The sequence below is a fragment of the Jaculus jaculus genome, chromosome 5 (assembly GCF_020740685.1).
Source record: "Jaculus jaculus isolate mJacJac1 chromosome 5, mJacJac1.mat.Y.cur, whole genome shotgun sequence".
Lineage (NCBI taxonomy): Eukaryota > Metazoa > Chordata > Mammalia > Rodentia > Dipodidae > Jaculus > Jaculus jaculus.
This window is the reverse complement of record NC_059106.1, coordinates 80,154,793-80,167,343: the sequence shown is the minus strand read 5'-3', so window position 1 is coordinate 80,167,343 and position 12,551 is coordinate 80,154,793.

Sequence of the window (12,551 nt, the reverse complement as noted above, 5' to 3'; positions counted from 1 at the left end):
TTCTTCAACAGCATTTCAATATCCAGGGTGAAAAACAAGTAACTTGGAAGAACACATAGCATCATTAAATGTCTGGAAATTTTTGAGTCAACCTTAGAAACTAATCTTGAAAATTGCACTTGTATAATTGGGGATTGAGCTCCTAGCTCTGGGTTTGATCTCCAACATCAAAACAAAGAGAGAGGAAGAGGAGGAGGAGAAGTGGAGAAGGAAGGGGCCAGGAGAGCAAGAGAGTGTGGAGAGGAGAAGAGGGAAGGCTAAAATCACACTTGTGAAATATTATAGGCAGGGGCTGGGAAGATGGCTCAGCGGTTAAAGGCACTTACTTGAAATATTATCAGCCCTCATGATGGAATGAAAATCAATAATGGGATGAGGGTGAAGGATAGAATGAGGCTTAGAGATTAGGAATTAGGTATCCTCTGACAAGCAAACTGTATACAGCTCTACATTATTTATTTAATAGTGGAATTTATTCTGGCTTCCATTTAAAAATGTAAACTGAACCAGATACGGTGGCACATGTCTTTAATCCCAGCACTAGGGAGGCAGTGGTAAGAAGATCACTGTAATTCAAGGCCACCATGAGACAACAGTGAATCCCAGGTCACCCTGGGCTAGAGTGAGACCCTATCTTGAAAAAAAAAAGTAGAAGATTGGCACCTGTGCTTTCTTTGAGTAGATATGAAATAGAAAGGAAGACCATGGTTAAAAGACTATTAAATTGGGCTGGAGAGATGGCTTAGCGGTTAAGCACTTGCCTGTGAAGCCTAAGGACCCCAGTTCAAGGCTCGGTTCCCCAGGTCCCACGTTAGCCAGATGCACATGGGGGCGCACGCGTCTGGAGTTCGTTTGCAGAGGCTGGAAGCCCTGGCGCACCCATTCTCTCTCTCTCCCTCTATCTGTCTTTCTCTCTGTGTCTGTTGCTCTCAAATAAATAAAAATTAAAAAAAAAAGACTATTAAATTGATTGAATCTTCCACCCAATTCTATATTTTTTTTTTTTTTTTTTTTTTTTTTTTAGTTTCTCAAGGTAAGGTAAGGTCTCACTGTAGCCCAGGTTGACCTGGAATTCACTATGTAGTCTCAGGGTGGCCTTGAACTCTTGTCAATCCTCCTACCTTTACCCCCCGAGTGCTGGGATTAAAGGCGTGTGCCACCACACTAGGCCTTCTTTTTAAAAAAAACTTTTAAAATATCTTATTTATTTATTTGAGAGAGAGAGAGCACACATCAGGGCCACCAGTCACTACAAATGAACTCCAGACACATGTACCACTTTGTACATCTGGCTTATGTGGGTACTGGGGATTATACCTGTGTCCTTAGGTTTCACAGGCAAGCACTTTGACTGCTAGACTATCTCTCCAGCCCTTTTGGATTGAAGCACTTGCCTGAGAGGCCTAAGGACCAGGCTCAATTTCCCAGGACCCATGTAAGCCAGATGTACAAGATGGCTCATGCATCTGGTGTTCATTCACTGTGGTTGGAGGCCCTGGAGTGTCCATTCTCTCTATCTGACTCTTTCTCTTTAAAAAAAAAAAAAAATTGTTTATTTATTTACTTACTTGAGAGATACAGGGAGAGAGAGAGAGAGAATGGGTATGCCAGGGCCTCCAGCCAGTGTAAATGAATTCCAGATGCATGTGCCACCTTGTGCATCTGGCTTAGATAGGTCCTGGGGAATTGAACCTGGTTACTTTGGCTTTACAAGTAGACACCTTAACCACTAAGCCATCTCTCCAGCTCTACCTGCCTCTTTCTATCTCTCTCAAATAAATAAATAAAACATTAAAATGTTTTTTAAAAATTTATTGACAAATTCCATAAATAAAAACAATATACCATTATCATTATCATAATCCCCTCCCACCACTCTCTGCCATATTTATTATAAGCTTTGTGTTTGTCATCCTTAAACCTATTACAACCCTCTCCAGTTGTGGAGAAGCCATAAAGCTAGAGAAATGTAGTTCTAGGCATTTGCCAAACTTCCCTAATCAATTGAAGTAATTTCATATCTAACTCTAAAGTAATTTATTCAGGGATAGGCAAGTATGGATCAATCAGTGTATGAAATTTTCCTGGTCAAAGGCACTGGTTCAGAAGTGAATATAACCACTGGACCAATGAGATAAGTGTTCTGCTAGCAAATTTTAGGAAATGTTCTGACTTTTAAGACAGTTTGTGAAAATAGTTTTTATTTATTTGAGAGAAAGAGAGAAAGAGAAAATGACACAGACAGAGAAAGAGAGAAAGAGTGAGTATGGGAGTGCCAGGGCCTCTTGCTACTAAAAATGAACTCCAGGTGCATGTGCCACTTAATGCATCTGGCTTTATGTGGTACTGGGGAATTGAACCTAGGCTGCCAAGCCCTTGCAAACAAGTGCCTTTAATCACTGAGCTCTAGCCTGAAAATAGTTCTCTTAGCATCTTGACAAAGGAAAAAAGGTGTTAGTGATGTGGTGAAAATAAAAGTAAGCTGAACTTCAGTTGAAGCTGATACACCAAAAGGCTTATGGTAAAGATGGAAAATAACTAGATTTATGACAGCAATGTTGAACAGTCAAATCAAGCCTACCTGGTGCTCTCCATACCTATCAACATCTAGTTACATGTTGGGCCTTGAGAGGCCCGGACGCACAGCCTAGTGGAACTTCCTGAGCCTAGCTAAAGTTTGGCGACCTGTCTCTGGCCAGCTATGACTCAGCAGGGCACCAAATTGCCTCTGGCCTGCTACTTCTGCAATAAAGTTAGAGTTCCTACATGCACTTAGAACCAATCATTTCAAAAGTCACGGTATACTATTGGCCCTTACACCTCATCCTTTCCTGAGATCCCTGCCTTCATTCTCAACGCTATATAAACACCTGCCTGTTACGATAAAGTGAGATCCTGCTTTGACCAGTCTCCCAGCTCAGTGTGGTTTTTCTCTGGTGACTGGGAGCGGTTCTGAGTCGTCGACACTCACCATCCCGCTCAGCCCCGGGAAGAGACCAGCGGGCCCGGCTCTCCTACACCCCTACCTGCTGGTGAGCCCAGCAGTTACATAGAACTAATAAATCTCTTTTATTATTTTCCTATACTTTATTAGTACATCATGCATCAAGCATGCAACAAAATGTACAAATCTTACGTGTAAAGCCTGATAATTTTTTGGTATATGTACACCAAGAGGTATACCACATGGATCTCAATGTAGAACATGCTGTCACTCCAAAAAGTTCCCTCATATCCTTTTTCAGTGAATAGCCACACCCCCAAGTCGAGTGTGCTGGCACATACCTTTAATCCAAAGCATTTGCTGAGGTGGTAGTATCACTGTGAATTCAAGACTAGTCTGGGCTAGAGTGAGACCCTATCTTGAAAAACAAACAAAAAAATAATAAATAAATAATAATAATACCCACGCCCCCAAAGGTACTCATTATTTGTTTTAAATGGAATCATATGGTATGAATCCTTTACTATCTGTTTTATTTTCACTAAGTATGTTTATGAACATTATTTGAGTCATTCTGTGGCAGTTTGTTCTAAGTTCTCTTTTTTAAAAATATTTTATTCATATTTATTTATTTGAGAGAGAAAGAGGGAGACAGAGAGAGGCAGATAGAGAGAGAATGGGCTCACCAGGGTCTCCAGCCATTACAAATGAACTCCAGACACATGTGCCACCTTGTGCTCACATGGATACTAGGGAATCAAACCTGGGTTTTTAGGCAAGCACCTTAACCTGTAAGCCATCTCTCGAGCCCTGTGTTCTGTTTTTATCTTGGAGGGTAATCCATCAAATAAATGTAGAACATGTTTATTCAGTCTCCCTTTAATGAGTATTTGGGGCATATATTATTCAGGAAAGGATTAAATATGCACGATATTTATATGAAAATGGGAAGAAAGCTAGGAGCTAGGGAAACCCGTGAGAACTTCTTGCTGTCAATGCAGATAAAAGAAAGCAACAGTTTGAGTTCCCTGCACAGACAGTGTGCCGGCAGGTGCAGTGGTCTGGAGTGAGTAGGCCAGACCCCTTGTGGTAGTTGAGATAGATGGCCCCCAACATATTCAGTGTTTTATTAGTTTATAGTTTGGATCTGCAGCCATCTGGCTGGAGGTAGTGTCACTGGATGGATCTTAGGGTCCAGCCCTAAGGTGTGGTATGGGTTTGAGATTTTAATCTAAAGATATGCAAAGTGTACCTAGCTGGAGTTCCATTAGTGTGCTGTGCTGTGTGGTTTTTGGTTTTTAGGCTTGTGCGCCTCTCTCACTCTCTGTATTTGGTCCTGTGTAAGCAGACCAGCTTCTTCTGCCATTATGGAACTTCCCCTGGATCTGTAAGCTTCAATAAATCCCTTCCTCCAAAACTGTGCCTGTTCTGGAAATTCATCTCAGTGAACCAGAAGTTATAGGCCACAACCCCCTGCTGTCAATGCAGATTTTTTTAAAAAAGCAACAGTCTGAGTTCCCTGTTTGGACAGTGTGCAGGCAGGTGCAGTGGTCTGGAGTGAGCAGGTCAGATCCCTGTTTCCAGGCTCCTCCTACCTCCATGGCCTGGGTTCCCTGTGCCAGTCTGTGTACAGGCAGGCATGGCAGTCTAGAGTGAGCAGGCCAGACTCTGGTTTCCAGGCTCCTCCCACTTCCCTAGTCTGGGTTACCTGTGTGAACGGTGTGCAGTGGGCCCAGCAGTATGGAGTGAGTAGGCCCCTCCTTCCTGGCTTCTCCCAGTTCCCTGATACAAATTCCCTGAGCTGGTCTGTGTGCTGGAGGGTATGGCACAGAGTCAGTAGACCAGATCCCTGTTCCCTGGCTCCTCCCAGTCCCCTGGTCCTAGTAGGTTCTATTCTGCCTTGCTTGAGGAGGCCTGGTCCCTGTGTGAGCTGTGGAATCAGGCCTTTTGCTCTGGTATTCTAACTGGCCACTGGGTACCAAGATCCCTGTTGACCTGAGTCAGAGGGTGCATGGGCAAAAGGGCAAAAACTTGCTTCCTCCTCAATAACATAAAGAGTCTTCCTAAAATGGGTAGACAACAATGCAAAAAAAGCCAATGAAAGTCAGAAAACTGAGGGGTCTCCACCATGGATGCCTAGAACTATAATGGAAGCCTCCAATGAAATCATAAACAATTCTCAAAATAAAAACACAACAACCAGTGAGAACCTCATAAAAAAATTGCTGAACAAGTACCAAACCATCAAGGAGCCAACAATAGTATCAATGAAATTGAACAGAATCATGTCTTAGAGCATTCAGCTTTTGACAGTAGACTTGACTTGATTGAAGAAAATGTTAGAATCCTCCAAAGAGATATGAATAAATTGAAGATAAGTCAAGGAATGGAAGCTCTCAACAACAAGTTGATTAAGCTTAATGAAGACTTGATCAAATGCAAGGATGAACTCCAGGAAGCATCAAGAAAATAAGCACTAGAATTGTACCTAAAAAAGAGATGGACCCAATGCAAAATAACACAACAAAAAACAAAAATCAAATAGAAATTATAAAAAACCTCTCTAGAACCCTACACCAACAGAGTTACTCATGTGAAAGACAGAACCTCTGACCTGGAAGACAAGACAGAAGAAATTGATTGTGAGGCCAAAACTTTGCTAAGTTCAAAAAAATCAGGTGAACAGAATATGAGGGAACTGTGGGATACTATGAAATGAACAAATATCCTGATTATGGGTATACCAAAGGGAGAAGAAATCCAGGCCAGAGGCATAGAGACCATATTCAACAAAATTATTGAAGAAAATTTTCTGAGTCTCTCAAAAGAGAGGCCCATCCAGATATAAGAAGCCCACAGAACACCAAACAGACAAGACCAAAGAAGAAACTCTCCAAGCCACATCATAGTTAAAACTATTAACAATTAAAACAAAGACAGAGTGTTAAAAGCAGCAAGAGAAGAACAACTCACAACATACAAAGGAAATCCCATTAGAATTACATCAGATTTCCCAATGGAAACCCTGAAAGCTAGAAAGGCCTGGAATGGAACACTTCAAAATCTGAAAAACTATGGCTTCCAACCCAAGCTACTCTACCTAGCAAAAGTATCCTTCACAATACATGGTGAAAGAAAAACTTTCCATTAAAAAAGTCAACTGTATGATTATATGAACACAAGGCCAAGCCTACAGAGAATTCTTGAGGGAATACTCCGCACAGAACAGTCAAACAATCAATCTCAAGGGTCAACAAGAAGATCACAATAACCAAAATAGACCAGGCTCAAAATAGTACATAACACAAGTAAGCATCAAACCCCATAAAACACCTCATCATGGCAGGGATTAATTCAAACCTCACAGTAATAATCTTAAATATTAATGGTCTTAACTCATCCATCAAAAGACAGAAGTTATCAGGATGGATAAAAAAACTGGACCCTTGTATCTGCTGTCTTCAAGAAACCCACCTCCCCAATAAAGACAGAAACCTCCTCAGGGTGAAGGAATGGAAAATGATATTCCAAAAAAATGGAAATAAAAAACAAGCAGGTATTGCTATATTCATATCTAATAAAATAGACTTCAAGACAAAAATCATCAAAAAGGACAAAGAAGGCCACTTCTTACTCATCAAGGAAATGATCCAACATGAGCACATCACAATCACAAATGTGCCAAACACAAGTGTACCATAGTTTATAAAACAAATCTAGGGCTGGAGAGATGGCTTAGCGGTTAAGCGCTTGCCTGTGAAGCCTAAGGACCCCAGTTCGAGGCTCGGTTCCCCAGGTCCCACGTTAGCCAGATGCACAAGGGGGCGCGTCTGGAGTTCGTTTGCAGAGGCTGGAAGCCCTGGCGCGCCCATTCTCTCTCCCTCCCTCTATCTGTCTTTCTCTCTGTGTCTGTCGCTCTCAAATAAATAAATAAATAATTTTAAAAATATATTAAAAAAAACCAAATCTACTTGACAATAAAACAGAAATAAACACCAACAACACCATCATAGTTGGGGACTTCAGTACTCCACTATCATCAATAGACAGATCATCCAAGCAGAAAATCAGTAGGGAAATAATAGAGCTCAACAACATCATAGATCAACGAGACCTAATGGACATCTACAAACTTTCCACCCCAACTCTACAGAATACACATTCTTCTCAGCAACCCACAGAACCTTCTCCAAAATTGACCACATATTAGGCCATAAAGCATACCTTCATAAAGCCAGGAAAATTGAAGTAACTTCCTGCATCATGTCAGATCACACTGCTTTAAAGCTAGAAATTAACAAGAGACACATCAAGAACTCAACCATCACCTGGAGACTAAACAACACACTCTTAAACAATGGATGGGTCAAGGAAAAACTGTACAATTCCTAGAATTGAATGCTAAGAAAAACTAAAACTTATGGGAAACAATGAAGGAAATCCTAAGGGGAAAATTTGTAGCCCTAAATGCCTTCATTACAAAGATAGAGAGATCCTAAATCAATAACCTGACTATCTACCTAAAGGTGCTGGAGAAACAAGAAGAATCAAACCCAAAGACCTCCAGACAGAAAGAAATAATCAAGGTTAGAGCAGAAATTAATTAATTGGAAACTAATAAAACAATTTCTAAAAAAAAAAAATCAATAAAACAAAGAACTGGTTCTTTGAAAAAATAAACAAGATCAACAAGCACCTGGCAAAATTGATCAAGCCAAAAAAAAAAAAAAATAGTCTCAAATTAACAAAATAAGAAATGAAGAAGAGATCACAAGAGACATCAATAAAATTGGAGAATCATCAGGTCATACTTCCAAAACCTCTACTCCACAAAATTGAATAATCTGGAAGAAATGGATGAATTCTTAGATACCTACCAAATACCAAAACTAAACTCAGAACAGCTCAATCTCCTAAACAAACCTATCACATTCATAGAGATTGAAAAGAAAATAAAAAACCTCCCCCAAAAGAAAAGTCCAGGACCATATGGCTTCTTAGCTAAATTCTATCAAATTTTCATTGAAGAACTGAAACCAATTTTTGTCACACTGTTTAACATAATTGGAGGGAATCTTCCCTAAGTCCCTTTATGAAGCTAGCATCATCCTAATACCTAAACCTGACAGAGATGCAACAAAGGAAATAAAACTGTAGGCCTATATCCCTAATGAACTTTGATGCAAAGATCCTGAACAAAATCCTTGAAACTGAATTCAACAACACATCAAAAGCATTATCCACCTTGATCAAGTAGGCTTCATCTCAAGGATGCCCGGGTGGTTTAACATAAAAATCGTCTAACATAATACACCACATAAATAAACTTAACCATAAGAACCACATGATCAAAATCAAAAAAGAAGCACATGATCATCTCAATTGATGGAGAGAAGGCTTTTGACAAAATACAACACCACTTGATGATCAAATCACTGGGAAGAATAGGCTTGGAGTGTTTATATCTCAACACAAATAAAGGCTATATATAAAGCTCCTAAAGCCCAACTAACACTTAATGAGGAAAATCTCAAGGAGTTCCCACTGAGATTGGGAACAAGATAGGGGTGGCCACTCTCACCACTGGTATTCAACATAGTACTAGAAGTACTGGCCCAAAGAATAAGATAGGAGAAAGAAATAAAAGGGATTCAAATTGGAAAGGAAAAATTCAAGTTATCCCTATTTGTAGATGACATGATCCTATGTATAAGTGATCTGAAAGTCTCCATCTCAAAACTTCTAAAGGTCATAAATTCCTTCAGCAGGATACAAAATCAATGCACAAAATCAGTAGCTTTTCTATATGCAAAGAACAAATATACAGAGAAAGAAATCAGTGAGGCTGTCCCATTTTCAATAGTAACAATAACAAAAAATTAAATACCTTGGAATAACACTAACCAAGGATGTGAAAGAACTACATAGTGAAAACATAAAAACACTTAAGAAAGAAATAGAAGAGGACTTGAGAAGATGGAAAGTCCTCCCATGCTCCTGATAGGTAGAATTAATATTGTGAAAATGGCAATTCTACCAAAAGCAATATACAGATTTAATGCAATACCAATACAAATACCAGCATCATTCTTCACAGAGATTGAAAAAATGATCTCAAAATTCATATGGAATGGCAGAAGGCCTTGGGTATCCAATTATATCATCAGCAAAAAATAACCTCTGGCAGTATCACCATACCTGATCTAAAGCTATATTACAAAGCCATAGTAACAAAAACAACATGGTATTGGAATAAAAACACAAACATAGACCAATGGAATAAAATTGAAGACCCAGACCTTAGGTCAAGTGACTACAGCTGCTTGATCTTTGAAAAGGGTGCTAATAATGTAGTCTGGAGAAAAGATAGTATCTTCAACAAATGGTGTTGGAAAAATTGGATGACCATATGTAGAAAAATGAAATTACACCCACTCATTTCTCCATATGCAAAAATCTAGTCCAAATGGATTAAAAACCTCAATATAAGACCTGAAACTCCTCAACTACTAGAAGAAAAAATAAGAGGCATGCTCCACAATATAGGACTGGGAAAAGACTTCCTGAACAAAACTCCAGTAGCCCAGGAAATTGAATAAGCACTCAACCAATGGGATCTCATGAAGCTAAAAAACTTTTGCACAGACAAACATATGATAAGCAGAGCCAATAGATTACCCACTGAATGGGAGAAAATCTTTGCCAGCTATGCCACTGACAGAAGCCTAATAATCTAGAACCTATAAGAGTCTAAAAACTAAACAACAAAAAAATAAAATCAAACAACCCACTTCAAAAGTGGGGAAGATAACTAAATAGTGAATTCTCAGAGGAAGAATCACAAATAGCTAACACACACTTAAGAAAATGTTCAACATCCATAACCATTAGGGAAATACAAATTAAAACAAGTATGAGATTCTATCTTACCCCAGTAAGGATGACAAACATTAAAAAATCAAATGAAAATAAATGTTGGTGAGGATGTGGAAAAATAGGAGCACTCATTCACTGTTGGTGGGAATATAAGCTGGTACAACCACTATGGAAATCAATATGGAGACTCCTGAGAAGGATGAAAAATTTACCAACAGAGCCTGTTATTCCCTTACTGGGCATTTACCCTAAAAGCTCCACATCTCAATTCAGAGGTATTTGCTCAACCATGTTTATAGCTGCTCAATTCATAATAGCTAAGAACTGGAATCAGTCCAGGTGCCCATCACTGTATGAATGGATAACCAAGATACCTACATGATGGAATTCTACTCAGCAGTAAGAAAAAATGACACCTTGAAATTTGTAGAAAAATGGTCAAACTTGCAACAGATGATTCTAAGTGATCTCACACAATCACAGAAAGACAACTGTCACATGCTCTCACTCATCTGCAGTTCCTAACCCGGATCAGCCCAAGTTGCTGATATACTTGAATAATATTTGGAGGCTTGGACAATAGGGAGGGTAGGGCTTGGGGGAAGGGGAAGGGTCAGATGGAGGGGGGAACACAAAACTGAACCAAATTGAACTGGTGCCATAGAGTCCTATATCCCGGAAGTCAGACTAAAAGGTGGAACCCTCAAGAGGCCTTCAGGGGGAGCACCTGAATCAAAGGGCCCTAAAGAGGGTGAGATAAAATCTAACCTCAAATTTCTCCTGTTTCTCTCTTTCTTCTCTGTCTTTTTCTTTTTTCTTTTCCCTTGGCACTGGCTTGTAATTCCCTATGCCAGGATGTGGTCTACATCCACAATGAGCTGTTGATCAGAAAGACCTAGTACATCTCCCAAAACAAACAAGACAGACTTCTGTCAGAACATTTGATTACCCACCAGAAGTTAATGGTAAGATCCTACTGCTGAAGACAACATACACTGTCTGCATGGATCGGGAAGAGATCTGGTTGGAATCTGGAGGAGAGCCAGTCCTCAGATAATTAGCCCATCTAGTGCTAGAAGGCACTGCATGAACTACCTGGGGAAAGTGGCCAACATTTGTCTGAGAAACTCAAAGTCTAAGTGACTCAGAAGCAAACAACCTGACATGATACTCACACAAGTGCAATAGTGGCACACAGCCATGGTGGGTAACCAATTGCTCTTGGATTGGCTAACAGATTTGCTCAGTGGAAGGAAACCATATTTGGAACTGGGAAACAAGTCAGAATCATATGCAGATAGTGATTCTGCTTTCCATTGTCAAACTCCCACTAACCTTGGACTACAAGAAGGTCTACACCCTTTTAATTCTCTCTAAATTAATAATGGTTATCCCATTTAACCAGTGCTGAGCTCATTCTCCATTAGAGATTCTGCTTCTCTTTTTCAGATGGGAGTGGGACCTGATGAGATAAATGACTCCATGCACTCCACCCTGGCCCCAGCTGAAACCACAGAGGAATTGGAGAAATGAGCAAGAGTGCTGATTTCTTAGTAAATCTGATATCAGCACAAAGTTGATGGAGAAAGATACTGAGGACACTCAACACCTACCAAACCAGAGATCCAGAGGCTCCTAAGTGCCCCTCACTAAAGTGGACTTAAGATGCTCCCAGCATGGCTCAGGGAACTTTGCAAAAAAGGGGGCCGAAAGATTGGTAGAATCACAATTTGGGACATTTTTCACAGAGACATTGCCTCCCCTCCCCATAATGTATGACCCACAGTCCCCATGGGATTTACCTGCATCCCCAGTGAGGAAGGCCTCTTCAGAAAAGGGGCAGGGAGGAGGGAAAGGATGCTACCTGCATAGTTGTTTATATACTAAATATGTCCATATCCAATAAAAAAAGAAAGAAAAAGAAAAGGCAGTGGAAGGAGAGTTGCTTGGAAGGGTCTTAGAACCACAGTGTGGTTATAAGAAAGTTCTGCAGGACTGAATTCACCCATCAAAGAAGTCCTGTATCTCCGAATACATGAATATACGAATGGGCCTGTCTTAGTACCCTCACACCTTCCATCATTCTAGGGCAGCAGCTACAAGTGAATTCAGGAATGAGGTTTGGAGCATAACACCTGAAGTGGTCCCTGCTAGAGATCTGAGAAGAACATTTTCTGCTCACTCTTTGAAGCTTACAGATTTACTTCCCCATGTAGAATCCAGGAACAGATGTCCTGGGGTACTCTTCCTGAGGCAAAACCTCAGGTTAGTGGGGCACATTATATCCTCCATCACTACAAATAACCTTAGGACCCACAGCTAGTACTCACAATTGTCTTTCTCCATGAGTCATGCTGATTTCCTGTCATCCCTCAGCTCCCATTTTAGCAGGGATTTTTTTTTTTCTTTTTTAAACTTTCTTAGTACTGTGACCCAAATCCTCAGTCCTTAGGGTCCTGAGTCGTAGGCATCCATACTTTTCCAGGTCATGTTTCAGGTGTCTGTAGGCACAGAGAGTACGGCAAAAAGTCACTCAGGTAGGGCGCTGGGTTCTGCCTGCATTGCTGTCGGCTCCCACTGTGTAAAAGGAATACTGCCTCCTGATTAGAGGTCAGTGACTTCTGTGCTAACTTCTCTTCTCATTTGCCAGTCCTTGTGCATAGGGAGCATCTAGTTCCTAGGAAGCACCTATAACTTAGGGTTCACTGGACTAAGACTTACCATCCTGCAA